Source organism: Bos indicus x Bos taurus, chromosome 3 (assembly GCF_003369695.1).
Source record: "Bos indicus x Bos taurus breed Angus x Brahman F1 hybrid chromosome 3, Bos_hybrid_MaternalHap_v2.0, whole genome shotgun sequence".
NCBI classification, from domain to species: domain Eukaryota; kingdom Metazoa; phylum Chordata; class Mammalia; order Artiodactyla; family Bovidae; genus Bos; species Bos indicus x Bos taurus.
The window spans coordinates 20,317,528-20,331,592 of NC_040078.1; the positions used below are offsets into that span (position 1 = coordinate 20,317,528).

At 39.6% G+C, this 14,065-nt stretch overlaps 1 protein-coding gene and 1 pseudogene across 5 annotated transcripts in view; both read right to left on the reverse strand.

The window, feature by feature from the left end:
* RPRD2 (regulation of nuclear pre-mRNA domain containing 2) overlaps positions 1-14,065 on the reverse strand; it is a 92,383-nt gene that overhangs the window by 45,037 nt on the left and 33,281 nt on the right. The window lies entirely within an intron of this gene.
* LOC113887441 lies at positions 5-2,679 on the reverse strand (annotated as a pseudogene).

The following is a 14,065-nucleotide window of genomic DNA, read 5'->3' on the forward strand; positions in this document are numbered from 1 at the left end:
GAGATGAGAAAAGACAATAAAGAAAACCAAATTAGTCAAGTTATACTTGGTGTAACTTACTCCAAATACAGACAGACAAACGAACTAATGGATCAATTTACTGAACCTAATGCCTAAAAACCTTGACTGTTTCAGGTTAAGTTTCTGTTCAAAGTGTTCCTTTGAGCAGATTTCCACTTTACTTTGTATATGTTTGGCACTAAAAAATACATTAACTTTGGAGAAGCTAAAATAAGACAAAACTGTTCTCCCAAACATCTGGGAAGATTAAAAACTGAGCTGAAGTAGTTCAATTTGTTGCAAAGACACCAGGGTTAGTGGAAGGAGTGTGGGCTTTAGGATCCAATCAGAATGTGACCTTAGACAAACTGCTTAACCTCCTTTCCATTATTATTGTAGACAGACTCTTTTCACCTTCCCATCTACTGAAGAGAGGCTTGCTGCCACTTTCATCACCAGGTGAATGTCCTGGGAAATAAGTAATTTGAGCCCCCAAACATACCTCGGTCAATCTTTTTTAAAGGTCCAAGGCAAGGCCCAATCTATTTACTATCTGGAAACTTGAGCCAAGCAAACCCAAGTTTCATCATTATCCTGAACAATCTTAATGTCCATATGGATGATTCATCACATTTTCTAGTTTCAACCTCAAATTCAGTGACCTCCAAGAACCACTTCTTTCTACACTTTCAAATCACCCTTTCTGACCACAACCACCCACTCTGTTGTATCTGTCCTTCAATTTCATCAAGGTCTCTTTATTTTCTCTAACTCATGTATAGTCTCTTCTAGTACTCAATTCTTTCTCTACCAATTCCAGAGTCTTTTTGATTATCTAAATCACTCATATTAAAACCTTCATATACTTTTCATTCTCCCTACAGTTTATAGCCTATCACATGTATTCAACAAAATCCTAAATCTGGATCAATCCAACTGAATGCCTTTACTGCACCTATATTTCTGTCCCTGGGTTCTGCCAAAGAAAAATCACACCAAGAGTATTGAAACAATTCAGTCTCCTCCTCACTGGGCCCTCCTTCCACGTGTCTTTAATTAGCATCTTCTCTACTTTGCTGTTAGACCTATTTCAAACTTTTACCACTCTTATGATGCACCCTTACGTATACCACATTCTTTCTCACTCTTAGGAGATAACCTTAATATGCTATTTCAGAGAAACAGAAATCATTAGATGGAACTTATGTTCTCTCAAAAATGTATCCATGGGGATTTTCCTGGTGGTCCAGTGGTTGGGAGTCTACATTTTCAATGTAGGGGGGCACAGGTTTGATCCCTGGTCGGGGAACTAAAAGTCCGTATGCCACAGGGCTCCGACAAAAAAAAATGTACCCATATTTAAACCAATCCAAATCAACTTAGCTGAGACGGTTAAGATCTTTCAGATTTAGGGATCTGAAAGAGTATTATATAGTCACTGTCTCCACTTTGATTTCTAGTAACTCCATAATTATAGGAGCTACCTTTTTTTTGTACTTACTCACACGGCAGTTACTAAGGTTACCAATAAACTCCAACTTACTAAACCCAAAGGCGAGTTTTTTTTTCCCACCTCCAAAAAAAGATTAGCATGATTAAAAAATTTTGTTGAATAATGAAAGAGGATCAGTGGCTATACTTTATAACCAGTATTTTCAACTGGAAAGACAGATTTATTGCCCAGTCTTCATTTTATTACAAACAACCCACATTTACTAGTTCCCTGTGAAGTCATGACTATTGCTTTGGGAATGAGTCCCTACTGCAATTAAGTATAAAAAATATCTTCCATAATCAGACTGTGACCTACATAATTGCGTAAGAGTTAAAAATCCTCAAAGAGTTGGGTTTTTTGTTTTTTAAAAAACATTCCTTTTACACACTACAAGGAAATAATTAGTATTTTGGCTTTTAAAAATCCTACATGATATTTAGAATGGCAGTCCCCAAAGGTCCTCCTTTCATATAACTGAACACACAGACCCTCTTCCAGAGTGTACATTCTTGGGATGGACTCGGAAGACCTCAACCTTCACATGTTTACATGGGTTTGAGAACAAAGACAGCATCATCCAGAACGTAGTAGTCGTTATACACGTTGCCTTCACACAGCTATGGCAGTCTGGTGAAAGCTTCAATAACAAAACCAGCTTTTCTGGAAACGTCAGGCAGACTATTTACTTGTTTTTCCCAATTCTGTTCCTTGATTTCCAAAATTTCCAATGGTTTATACCATTTGCCACCTACGTTCTCCACATAAAGACCAAAGAAAGGATGACCCTGCCTTTGGTTGGATCCAAGACACTTCTGATATCTTTTTAACAAAGTCAGAGAGTGATTACAATGGTCCAGCAAATTCAAGTAGCTGATGACATCATACTAAAACCCTATCTTCTGCCATTCATTTATATACCAAAGCACTCTGTATTTCTTCTTCTGTAGCTGCCATGTCATAGTTTCAGACAGCTCAGTGGCATAAATTTCTTCAAAATGAGGGCTCATGATTTTTGTGACCTCTCCATCTCCAGCACCTAAATCAAGAAGTCTATGGGTTTTCCAGTCCGGGTTAATTTTAAGCAGTCTCTGAAACTGATCTGGTGAAAACACAAACATTGAGCCTCTTTCTAGGTGGTGTTGGAGAAGACTCTTGAGAGTTCCTTGGACTGCAAGGAGATCCAACCAGTCCATTCTGAAGGAGACCAGTCCTGGGATTTCTTTGGAAGGAATGATGCTGAAGCTGAAACTCCAGTACTTTGGCCACCTCATGCGAAGAGTTGACTCATTGGAAAAGACTGATGCTGGGAGGGATTGGGGGCAGGAGGAGAAGGGGACGACAGAGGATGAGATGGCTGGATGGCATCACCGACTCGATGGACCTGAGTCTGAGTGAACTCCGGGAGTTGGGGATGGACAGGGAGGCCTAGTGTGCTGCGATTCATGGGGTCGCAAAGAGTCGGACACGACTGAGCGACTGATCTGATCTGATCTAGCTGATAGATGTTCTAGACATAAACAGGCTAAAAACAAGTGAATGAGTGATATAATTGGATAAACAGCTAGCCCAATTTCTCACTGCTGTTGTTTAAGAAGATCTGTGTTCCCTGATCAAGGTAACTCTGAACAGACACAGCCTGGAGCTTAATTTCTCTGTTGCACACATACCACGGTGGTTCTCCTTCCTGCCGCCTGTGGCCACAGCCGGGCGCCCCGGCCACTCATCATGTTCATTTACAGGGAGCGGGTGAGTGGGTTCCACAGGGTCCACACCCTCCGCACCAGCTACACGGACGCCAGGCTTAGGCAGTCAGCTCACTAGCAGCTTCGCCCGGGGCCGGGGCCGGGGCCGGGGCCGCTCGCTCCAATCACCGCTGGGGCGAGGAGGACGCACCACTGCCTCCAGCTAATGCCGCAGCCACCCAGGCTCAAGCCATCGCACCCAACTCGCCCATTCAGCCCCTTCAGGGCCGAGGCGGAGGGTCAAGGCGAGTTTTTTCTAAATGCTATTTCTACAGAGAAGTATCATTTCCACCAGGCTTTTGGTACACAGAATAATCTAATAAACCCTCTTTTGGGCTCTGTCTTAATCGCTCTTACTTCTCCTCTGACATCTCTAGCTGCTCCTCCATATATATACACAGGGGGCATGTATAGTTACAGGCAGCTCTGCCTGTGATCCTCCTCCTTTAAATGCTGGTGCTTCCCAAGGTGCAGTGTTTTAAGATTTCAGGTTCGAAATCAGTCTGTTCCATTCCTGGCTTTGTCACTTACTAGCTTTAGGGGCTTATACATAACCTAACTCTTCTGTATGCTACCTTTTTTCCTTTGAGAAATGACAACTTCATGGGTTGTTAAAAGAATTAAATAATAAAACATTGTATGTAAACCATTTAGAATAGCACTCAGTCAACAGAAAATGGAATGCTATCAGCAGAACTATCCACATTTAACTACTACCATCTGTGTATCAATGACTCCAACACCCATAGATTTCATGTCTGGATTTCCCTTACCAGTCAACGCAGACATCTACTTCAATCATCTCAGAGGTACCCTGAACTTGATTTCTCAATATTTTATTAATAATCTTCCTCCTCGTCCATCTGTTACTGTTCTTATATTTAGCTAGAATTTCAGCAGTCTTTTTTGGCTCTTCTTTCTCCCTACCTAATCCTTACTCCATTTTGATAAATCTGCAAGTCCAACCAATTTTATCTCCAATATATGCTAAATTTCTTTCTTTTCCTTTTCTTCCTACCACTGCTCTTTGCTGGGTTATCACTTTTGACCTGGACAACTACTGCAATAACCTCTTTTCTGTTTATCTTGCCTTGGACCTGATCTTCTCAAATTTATTCTATACCTTGTTGGCCAAATTCATCTTCTAGTATGTAAACATTATCCAATTATTTCTCATATGAAATCTGTCAATGATTTCCAACTGCTTATTAGAGAATGTCCAAACACCTTCAGTTCAGTTCAGTTGCTCAGTTGTGTCCAACTCTTTGCAACCCCATGGACTGCAGCACGCCAGGCTTCCCTGTCTATCAACAACCCTGGAGCTTACTCAAACTCATGTCCATCAAGGCGGTGATACCATCCAACCATCTCATCCTCTGTTGTCCCCTTCTCCTCCTGCCTTCAATCTTTCCCAGTATCAGGGTCTTTTCAAATGAGTCAGTTCTTCACATCAGGTGGCCAAAGTATTGGGGTTTCAGCTTCAGCATCAGTCCTTCCAGTGAATATTCAGGACTGATTTCCTTTAGGATGGACTAACGGAACCTTTAGGTTGGATCTCCCTGCAGTCCAAGGGACTCTCAAGAGTCTTCTCCAACACCACAGTTCAAAAGCATCAATCCTCTGGTGCTCAGCTTTCTTTATATTCCAACTCTCATATCATTACATGACTATTGGAAAAACCATAGCTCTGACTAGACGAACCTTTGTTGGCAAAGTAATGTCTCTGCTTTTTAATATGTTCTCTAGGTCAAACACCTTAGTTTTCACTCATTTTCTGGATTTTTACCTTCTCTTCCAGTCTCATCTCTTCCCCTTCAAAGTTCTACCCTTAATGAATTACTCACAGTCCCCAGAAACACCTCACAAAGAACTTTCCTTTTCTATGATACCCTATCCTACATAATCGTCAGTGATTTCTATTCACCCATAGAAAAAAGCCCCAAATTTTAAATTTAATTCATGTCAGATTCTGACCCCTCTCCACCTCATCTCTACTTTTCCCCAGAACAAATCATCCCAAAGTTTTGTTTTCTTTTTTTCTTTTTGAGCATGCCCCATGGCTTGTGGGAGCTTAAGTTTCACCCGACCAGGGACTGAACTGAGGACCTTTGCAATGAAAATACAAAGTTCTAACCAGGGAATTCCCACCCTCAACTATTACTGGAGAGATTAAGAGACTCAAGGTATAGAGTAATCTAATATAACTAATCTGTGTTCCTGAAATGGATACAGGTTTGGACATCAGCTGTAAATCACATTTCTGGATCAACTGAAGAAATCTGAATGTGGTCTGGGACTAGGGAAAATGAAAATTTACAGAAATGGAAATAAAGAAATCATCAACTGGGGGAAAAAAACAGTAATTACAGAATGATCTCGTGTTAGAAAAAAAATCAATGAAAGAGATCAGAAAGAATATGGAATTAAGTTTTAAGAGTACAGATCTCTAGTTTTTTCCCTTTTCCCTGCTTGTATTCTAATTTTCTATTAATATGATACATTTTTGATCCTTTCATAACTGATTAAGGAAATATAATAATTTCTGTCCAAAAAGTTTAACTGATTGTCTTGAACTAATTTGTATCTCAGCCTGGACTTGTTCTTTGAACTTCAGACTCAGATACCCAAATGCCTACCCAATGTCTCTCTTGGATGTTTAATACACAGTTCAGACTCAACATGTGATGTTGTGATTTCTTCTTAATTCTCTTCTCTCCTACAGTCTTCTCCATCTCTATAAATGGCATTTCTTCTGCGGTGGCTTTTCTCAGCCAAAAATCAAGTCATCTTTGACTCCTCTCTTTCACATTACATATCCAAATTCAAAATACACATTTCATTAATGCTACTTTTTGAAATATATACAGATTTAGGAAGTTACAAATGTGGGAAGGAAAAAGGTTAGAAATAAACCCTGTGGTGCTGGATTGTAATTGGAAGTCTTGGCATGAATTCATAGTTATATACAGAAAACATACAGTGAATAAATGTATTTGTCTACATACAATTATTTCTTAAATCTCTCCATTGAAAAGGCCTAGAAGTAATAACATCCCAGGCACCTAATACCGAGATCTTTGTTTCTTAGAGGAACCAGGAGAAATGGCTGATTCCAGGCCAGGAAAGAAAGTATCGATACAAGAGCTCAGAACATCTTATACTAGTCAAGTGCACAAACAGTGATGTCCAAAGAATACAGGCACTACCTTCAAGAGGTTCCCACTGGCCAAATCTATTGCATGGATAAACCATGTCAAAATAAATACTAGGAAAAGACTATAACCAACTGAATAAAGTAGCAATCCATGAATACATACTGATGAAAGTAATGAAAGAAATACACTGGAAGGGGGAAAGCCCTGCCTTATAATCAAATGCCAATCTATGTATGTGTAAGGAATGAAGGAATTAAAAACCAACATCTGGCAAACATCACACCAAAAACTGACTCAAGCAACAATCATGAATGGATGCTAAACCTGGTGAGAGACAGTTTAATGCAGAATAGTATTATTTGTAAAGTCTCAAACTTCCTGCCCACAAAACTGACAGATTAACATTATGTTCCTCCAAACAGGCATAATGCTTTAAGAACACAGCATCACTTCTGTGGTATTTCTACCCAAAACTGAATAACCTGAATCTAATTTTTAAAATAATCAGACAAATACAAATTTGTGGTTATTTTACAAGTTACTGATCTATAGTCTTAAAAAATTAAAGGGACATGAAAGATAAGATCAAAGAACTGTTTCAGACTGAAGAAAACTAAAAAGAACTACAGAGACATGACAATTAATTCTAACAAATGGCCCTGGATCTTTAAAGACTATTTCTGAGATAACTAGCAAAATTCAGCTAGGGTCTGTGGATTCGAGGATAGTACTGTGTCAATGTTCATTTCCTGATTTGGGTGGCTGTTCAGATGTTACACAATTGTTGCAATGTAGTGAACTGTGTCTTCCCGAAATTCATGTGTCTTCCCAAATTCGCATGTTGAAGTCCCTAACCCCCAATGTTCAAGAGTATGTGAACCATGAACTTCCAGATGTTGAAGCTGGATTTAGAAAAGGCAGAGGAACCAGAGATCAAATTGCCAACATCTGCCGGATTATCGAAAAAGCAAGAGGGTTCCAGAAAATCATCTATTTCTGCTTTATTGACTATGCCAAAGCCTTTGACTATGTGGATCACAACAAACTGTGGAAAATTCTGAAAGAGATGGGAATACCAGACCACCTGACCTATCTCTTGAGAAATCTGTACGCAGGTCAGGAAGCAACAGTTAGAACTGGACATGGAACAACAGACTGGTTCCAAACAGGGAAAGGAGTACGTCAAGGCTGTATATTGTCACCCTGCTTATTTAACTTCTATGCAGAGTACATCATGAGAAACGCTGGGCTGGAAGAAGCACAAGCTGGAATCAAGATTGCTGGGAGAAATATCAATAACCTCATATATGCAGATGACACCACCCTTATGGCAGAAAGCAAAAAAGGACTAAAGAGCCTCTTGATGAAAGTGAAAGAAGAGAGTGAAAAAGTTGGCTTAAAGCTCAACGTTCAGAAAACTAAGATCACGGCATCTGGGCCCATCACTTCATGGCAAACAGATGGGGAAACAGTGGAAAACAGTGACAGACTTTAATTTTTGGGGCTCCAAAATCACTGCAGATGGTGACTGCAGCTGTGAAATTAAAAGATGTTTACTCCTTGGAAGAAAAGTTATGACCAACCTAGACAGCATATTAAAAAGCAGAGACATTACTCTGTCAACAAAGGTCCATCTAGTCAAGGCTATGGTTTTTCCAGTGGTCATGTATGGATATGAGAGTTCGACTATAAAGAAAGCTGAGTGCTGAAGAATTGATGCTTTCGAACTGTAGTGTTGGAGAAGACTCTTCAGAGTCCCTTGGACTGCAAGGAGCTCCAACCAGTCCATCCTAAAGGAAATCAGTCCTGAATATTCACTGGAAGGACTGATGTTGAAGGTGAAACTCCAGTACTTTTGGCTACCTGATGCGAAGAACTGACTCATTTGAAAAGATCCTGGTGCTGGGAAAGATCGAAGGTGGGAGGAGAAGGGGACGACAGAGGATGAGATGGTTGGATGGCATCACTGACTCAATGGACATGAGTTTGAGTAAACTCTGGGAGCTGGTGATGGACAGGGAGGCCTGGTGTGCTGCAGTCCATGGCATTGCAAAGAGTCAGCTATGACTGAACTGAACCCCCAATGTGACTGTGTCTGGAGATAAGGTCTATACGGAGGTAACTAAGGTTGAATGAGGACAAAAGGGGCCTTGATAAAAAGACATGAGTGTTCTTATAATAGACATCAGAGAACTCTCCTTCCTCCCAACCTTCCTCCACCACATGAGGACACAGTAAGAAGGTAGCCTGTCTACAAGCCAGGAAGAGAACTTTTCCCAGAAACTGAACCCTGTCAGTCCTTGATCTAGCCTTCCCATCCTCCAGAACTCTGAGAAAAATTTCTGCTGTTTAAGCCACACAGTTTGTGGTATTTTGTTATCACATCCCAAGCTTATTAATACAACTATATATGGGGAATAGCTGCTTTTATGGACATTGCTTCCCAAGTGGCACTAGTGGTAAAGAACCTGCCTGCCAGTGCAGGAGACTTAAGACTTGGGTTCAATCCCTGGGTCAGCAAGATCTCTTGGAGGAGGAAAAGGCAATCCACTCCAGTATTCTTACTTGAATCCCATGGACAAGGGAACCTGGCGGGCTATAATCCATGGGGTAGCAAAGAGTCAGACACGACTAAAGCAACTTAGCAGCAGCAGCAGCAGCATGGACACTGAAGTATTAAATAGGGTATCATGTCTGCAACATACTTCCAAATAGTTCTGAAGTGTGTGTAAGTGTACATATGTGTATAAAAGAGCAGTTAAGAGATTAAAGTAAATATGGTAAAACATTAATTACTGGGGAATCTGGAGAGAGGCACACAAGAGATCTTCATAGTATACTGCAACTTTAATTTGAAATTATTTAAAAACAACAATTAAAAAAATAGACTTCAACTACTACTTACCAAAAATAACAATTAAAAAAAAATAGACTTCAACTACTATTTACCAAAAATAACAATTAAAAAAAAACAGACTTCAACTACTACTTACCATTGCCTCCTGGTCTAAGTTATAATAGTCTTTTGCATGAATTACTATATGGGCCTCTTAACTGGTCTCCCTGCTTCTGCCTTTGCCTCACTTCAGTCTAGATCCTTTCAGAATATAAATCTGATCATGTTACTCTGCTGCTTTAAATTGCTCCCATAATGGCTCCCATCCTTACTCAGGGTAAAGATCAAAGTCCTTAAATTCTGACCTTGCATTATCTCTCCAATCCCTAGTCCTGGTAACCATTCGTTCCTTTCCAGCTATTCTGGCCACCTTGCAGCTGCAAGATGTACAACACGCCTGGCATACTCCTACTTGGCATATACCCACTTCAGAGTCCTTTGAGCTCCCTGCTCCCTCTGCTTGGAACATTCTTTTCCCAGATAATCTCATAGTTTATGCTCTCACTGTTTTTTAAATCTTCACCCAAATGTCACTTTCTCAGTGGCTTTCTGTACTTCCCTGACCAGGAAAACTGCAACATCAAACCACCAATACTATTGTCCTTCTGTGTTACCCTCCCCCCCAGCAATATAATTTACTTAATTTATTTTTCGCCTGTCTTGCACTGCGAGGGTAAGGGCTTTTGTCGGTTTTGTTTAGTGTTGAATTCTCAGCCCCTAGGACAATGCCTAACAGAGTAGGTTTTCAATCACTATTTCTTGGAAAAGTAAATAAGAAAAAAAGAAAGGAAAATACAAAGAAAAGGAATTAAAAAATGAGTACTATAGTCTTTTCAGTTTGGTTAATAACCCCATAAAGTAGCTGCCTCTGAGTAACTACACAGGGTAGACAAGAACTAGATACCATTAGGTATTGTAATTAGTGCACAATTTTAAGAATAATCTTTTTTCTTAGGTATTGATTTTAGAACCCAAGTCCCGAGTAAATGACTTCAATGTACACTGAAAGAACCACATCTAAGCTAAAAAATTCAAACTGGTCTCTTAACAGTTGTGAAGTATCAACTCAGAAATTCTTTGAATAATTTGCCACTCAGAACATTTGTTAAATATCATTATATACAACAACTGACTAATTTCAAACATTCCCTAACTCTAAACAGAAAACCATTCAGTGTCATTAATGATCTGTAAAGAGCAAAAGAAAATTAGAATCTAAATATCCACTAATAGTAGAGCTGACAATCATTAAATCAAATATGAAAACCATACAGAAAATGGAAAAATGGTTTACATACTGAAAGTAAACAAAAAAGGAATATCAACCTTGCCTGCTGCTTCCCCTTATTTTCTACATTTCAATCCTTCCTGTTAATCCTTTCTTGCATATTCCTGAATTTAAGATAAGATTGTTTATAACATGCACATTTTACATACTGCTACTAAAGAAATTTGAAAAGTACTTCCAGTTAAGCTGAACGAAGCCATCAACTGTAAAATAAACACTGATTTCAAACATGTTAAAATGTGAAAAGACAATGTACATCTTAGAACTGATGAAGTACATAACTTCTAATTCATTTTTCCCCTCCTCACTGTGAGGGAAATTAAAATGGAGGTATCTTGTTCAGGCTTCAGAAGTAGGGGAACAGGCCTCTGACCAACTTCTGACTTTGCCTGAACCCTGCGTGGACTACAAGCCTGCCTGCTGGCACACCAACTGTTACCAGCTAGTCAAGTGGCATTTTAGGTAAGAAAAGGAGTTTCTCAAAAAAAAAAAGAAAAGAAAAGGAGTTTCTCTGCGAACCTCTTAAGCCCCTGAGGGCCTGGCCAGCCCTGATGATGATATCGGTTTGTGGCCTGGGATTATAAACAGGAGCCCCCAAATCCTTTCCCAATGGAGACTCCAAACTGCTGGAGTCTTCTCAGCACTGTTAATGTGGGACTTCTCAGGACTGTTCAAATCCGGATGTAGGTCAGCTCAATATGGTGATGTTTATCCAGGTGGCACTTCTGGTAAAGAACCTGCCTGCCAATGCAGGAGACATAAGAGACACAGGTTCAATCCCTGGATTGGGAAGATCACCTGAAGGAATGCATGGCAACCCACTCCAGTATTCTTCCCTGGAGAACCCCGTGGACTGAGGAGCCTGGTGGGCTACTGTCCAAAGGGTTGCAAAGAGTCAGACACAACTGCGCAAGTAACACACACATGCTGCTACTTCTATTTTTTTTCTAATGACTATTGAAATTACATAATCTTCTATTGGAGAAGGCAATGACACCCAACTCCAGTACTCTTGCCTGGAAAATCCCATGGACAGAGGAGCCTGGAAGGCTGCAGTCCATGGGGTCACTGAAGGTTGGGCACGAGTGAGCGACTTCACTTTCACGCATTGGAGAAGGAAATGGTAACCCACTCCAGTGTTCTTGCCTGGAGAATCCCAGGGACGGGGGAGCCTGGTGGGCTGCCGTCTATGGGGTCACAGAGTCGGACATGACTGAAGTAACTTAGCAGCAGCAGCAGCAATCTTCTATTAAAAGTTGAACCTATTTGTTAACGAATTCTTAGAACCTGAAACAAAAAGTAAAACTTTTGGCAAAATACCCATTTCTTTTGCCTCTACCCTACTTCAGTTTCTCATCATTACAACAACAAACCTCTTTATTACTCATCCGTATCTCTAGTTTCAGTGCATTCTCCAAACTCCTGGGAATTAATTCCACCAGCATGCTTGTCCCTAGGTACAAAGATATTCTTTACAGCACTATTTTCAACAAAAGACTAGAAATATTCTAAAATTATTAGGGGCTTCAGTTCAGTCACTCAGTCGTGTCTGACTCTTTGAGACCCCATGGACTGCAGCACACTAGGCCTTCCTGCCCATCAGCAACTCCCAGAGTTTACTCAAACTCATGTCCATTGAGGCGATGATGTCATCCAACCGTCTCTTCCTCTACTGTTCCCTTCTCCTCCCGCCTTCAATCTTTCCCAGCATCAGGGTCTTTTCCAATGAGTCAGTTCTTCGCATCAGGTGGCCAAAGTATTAGAGTTTCAGCTTCAACATCAGTCCTTCCAATGAATATTCAGGACTGATTTCCTTTAGGATGGACTGGCTGGATCCCCTTGCTGTCCAAGGGACTCTCAAGAGAGTCTTCTCCAACACCACTGTTCAAAAGCATCAATTCTTCAGTGCTCAGCTTTCTTTATAGTCCAACTCTCACATCCATACATGACTTCTGGAAAAACCATAGCTTTGAGTAGATGGACTTTTGTTGGCAAAGTAATGTCTCTGCTTTTTAATATGCTGTCTAGGTTGGTCATAACTTTTCTTCCCAGGAGCAAATGTCTTTTAATTTCACGGCTGCAGTCACCATCTGCAGTGATTTTGGAGCCCCAAAAAATAAAGTCTGTCACTGTTTTCCCTTGTTTCCCCATCTATCTGCCATGAAGTGATGGGACCAGATACCATGATCTTAGTTTTATGAATGTTGAGTTTTAAGCCAACTTTTTCACTTTCAGTAATTATGAGTAAAGTCACTACAAATATCTCTTAATAATATCTTTAAAATAGCAAAATTTAATAATTTTCATGAAGTCTAGCTTACAAAAATTTTTTTAATGGCCTGTGTTGTTTGTGTCCTATCTAAGAAGTCTCCGCCTACCTTAAGGTCACCAAGACTTTCTCAGACATGAAGGTGAGAAGCCTGGAAACTGCAGGGTGTTGACTTTCACCCTTCCTCTACAGCTAGATGTCCAGCCAGACCAGTAAGACAAGAGAAAGGGATAAAAGGCATAGAAACTGGAAAGAAGAAATTAAACTGTCTCTTGTGGCAAACAACAAGATTTGTTCACGAAATAGGTACTAGAACTAGTGAGTGAGTTTTGGTAGAGTTGTAGGATATGCAATAGGTAGGGAAAAAAATTTTTTTAGTAGTACCATTTACAAGAACATGAAAGACAGAATCTAGCAAAATAAGATCTTTATGCAGAAAAAAAAAAAAATACAATACATGGATGAAAGAAATCAAATAAGACCTAAATAAGTTGAGACAGACATCGTATTTATGGGTCAGAAAACTCAATATTGTTAAGATGTCAATTCTCCTCCCATTTAATGTATAGATTCAACATAATCATAATCAAAATCTCAGCATCATTTTTGGAAAAAAACAAACTGATTCTAAAATTTAAATGGAAAGACAAAAGACCTAGAATAGCTAAAATAACTTTGAAAATTTTGCTGGAGGATTCACATTACCTGATTTCAAAATAAGATATAATAATCAAGGCAGTAAACTTTAGCAAAAGGACAGACACACAGATCAATGGGACAAAAAACAGAGTTCAGAAATAGACTTGTCTGGTTAATTGATTTTTGACAAAGGTACACAGGCAATTTAATGAAGAAAGGACATAGTTTGACATCCATTAAAAAAAAAAAAGACCTCATACCATTTGCAAAAATTAACTCAAAATGTATTACAGACTGAAATGTAAAACCTAACTATAAAACTTCTGTAAATTCAACGTCTGCAGGATCTGTACTGTTGCTCCTTTTCCATTTCAGGCATAGTAATTTGCATCTTTTCTTTTTTCCCTGAATCTGGCTAAATATTTATTAATTTCATCAATCATCTCAAAGTAGTTTTAATGGCATTTTAAATGGGAAACAAACTGACAATATACATTTGCAAAGTCAAATCCCTTCAATCTGGCAATTCTCTTGCACATGTGCCCAGGTATAGAACCAAAAGTATCCATAACAGCACTACT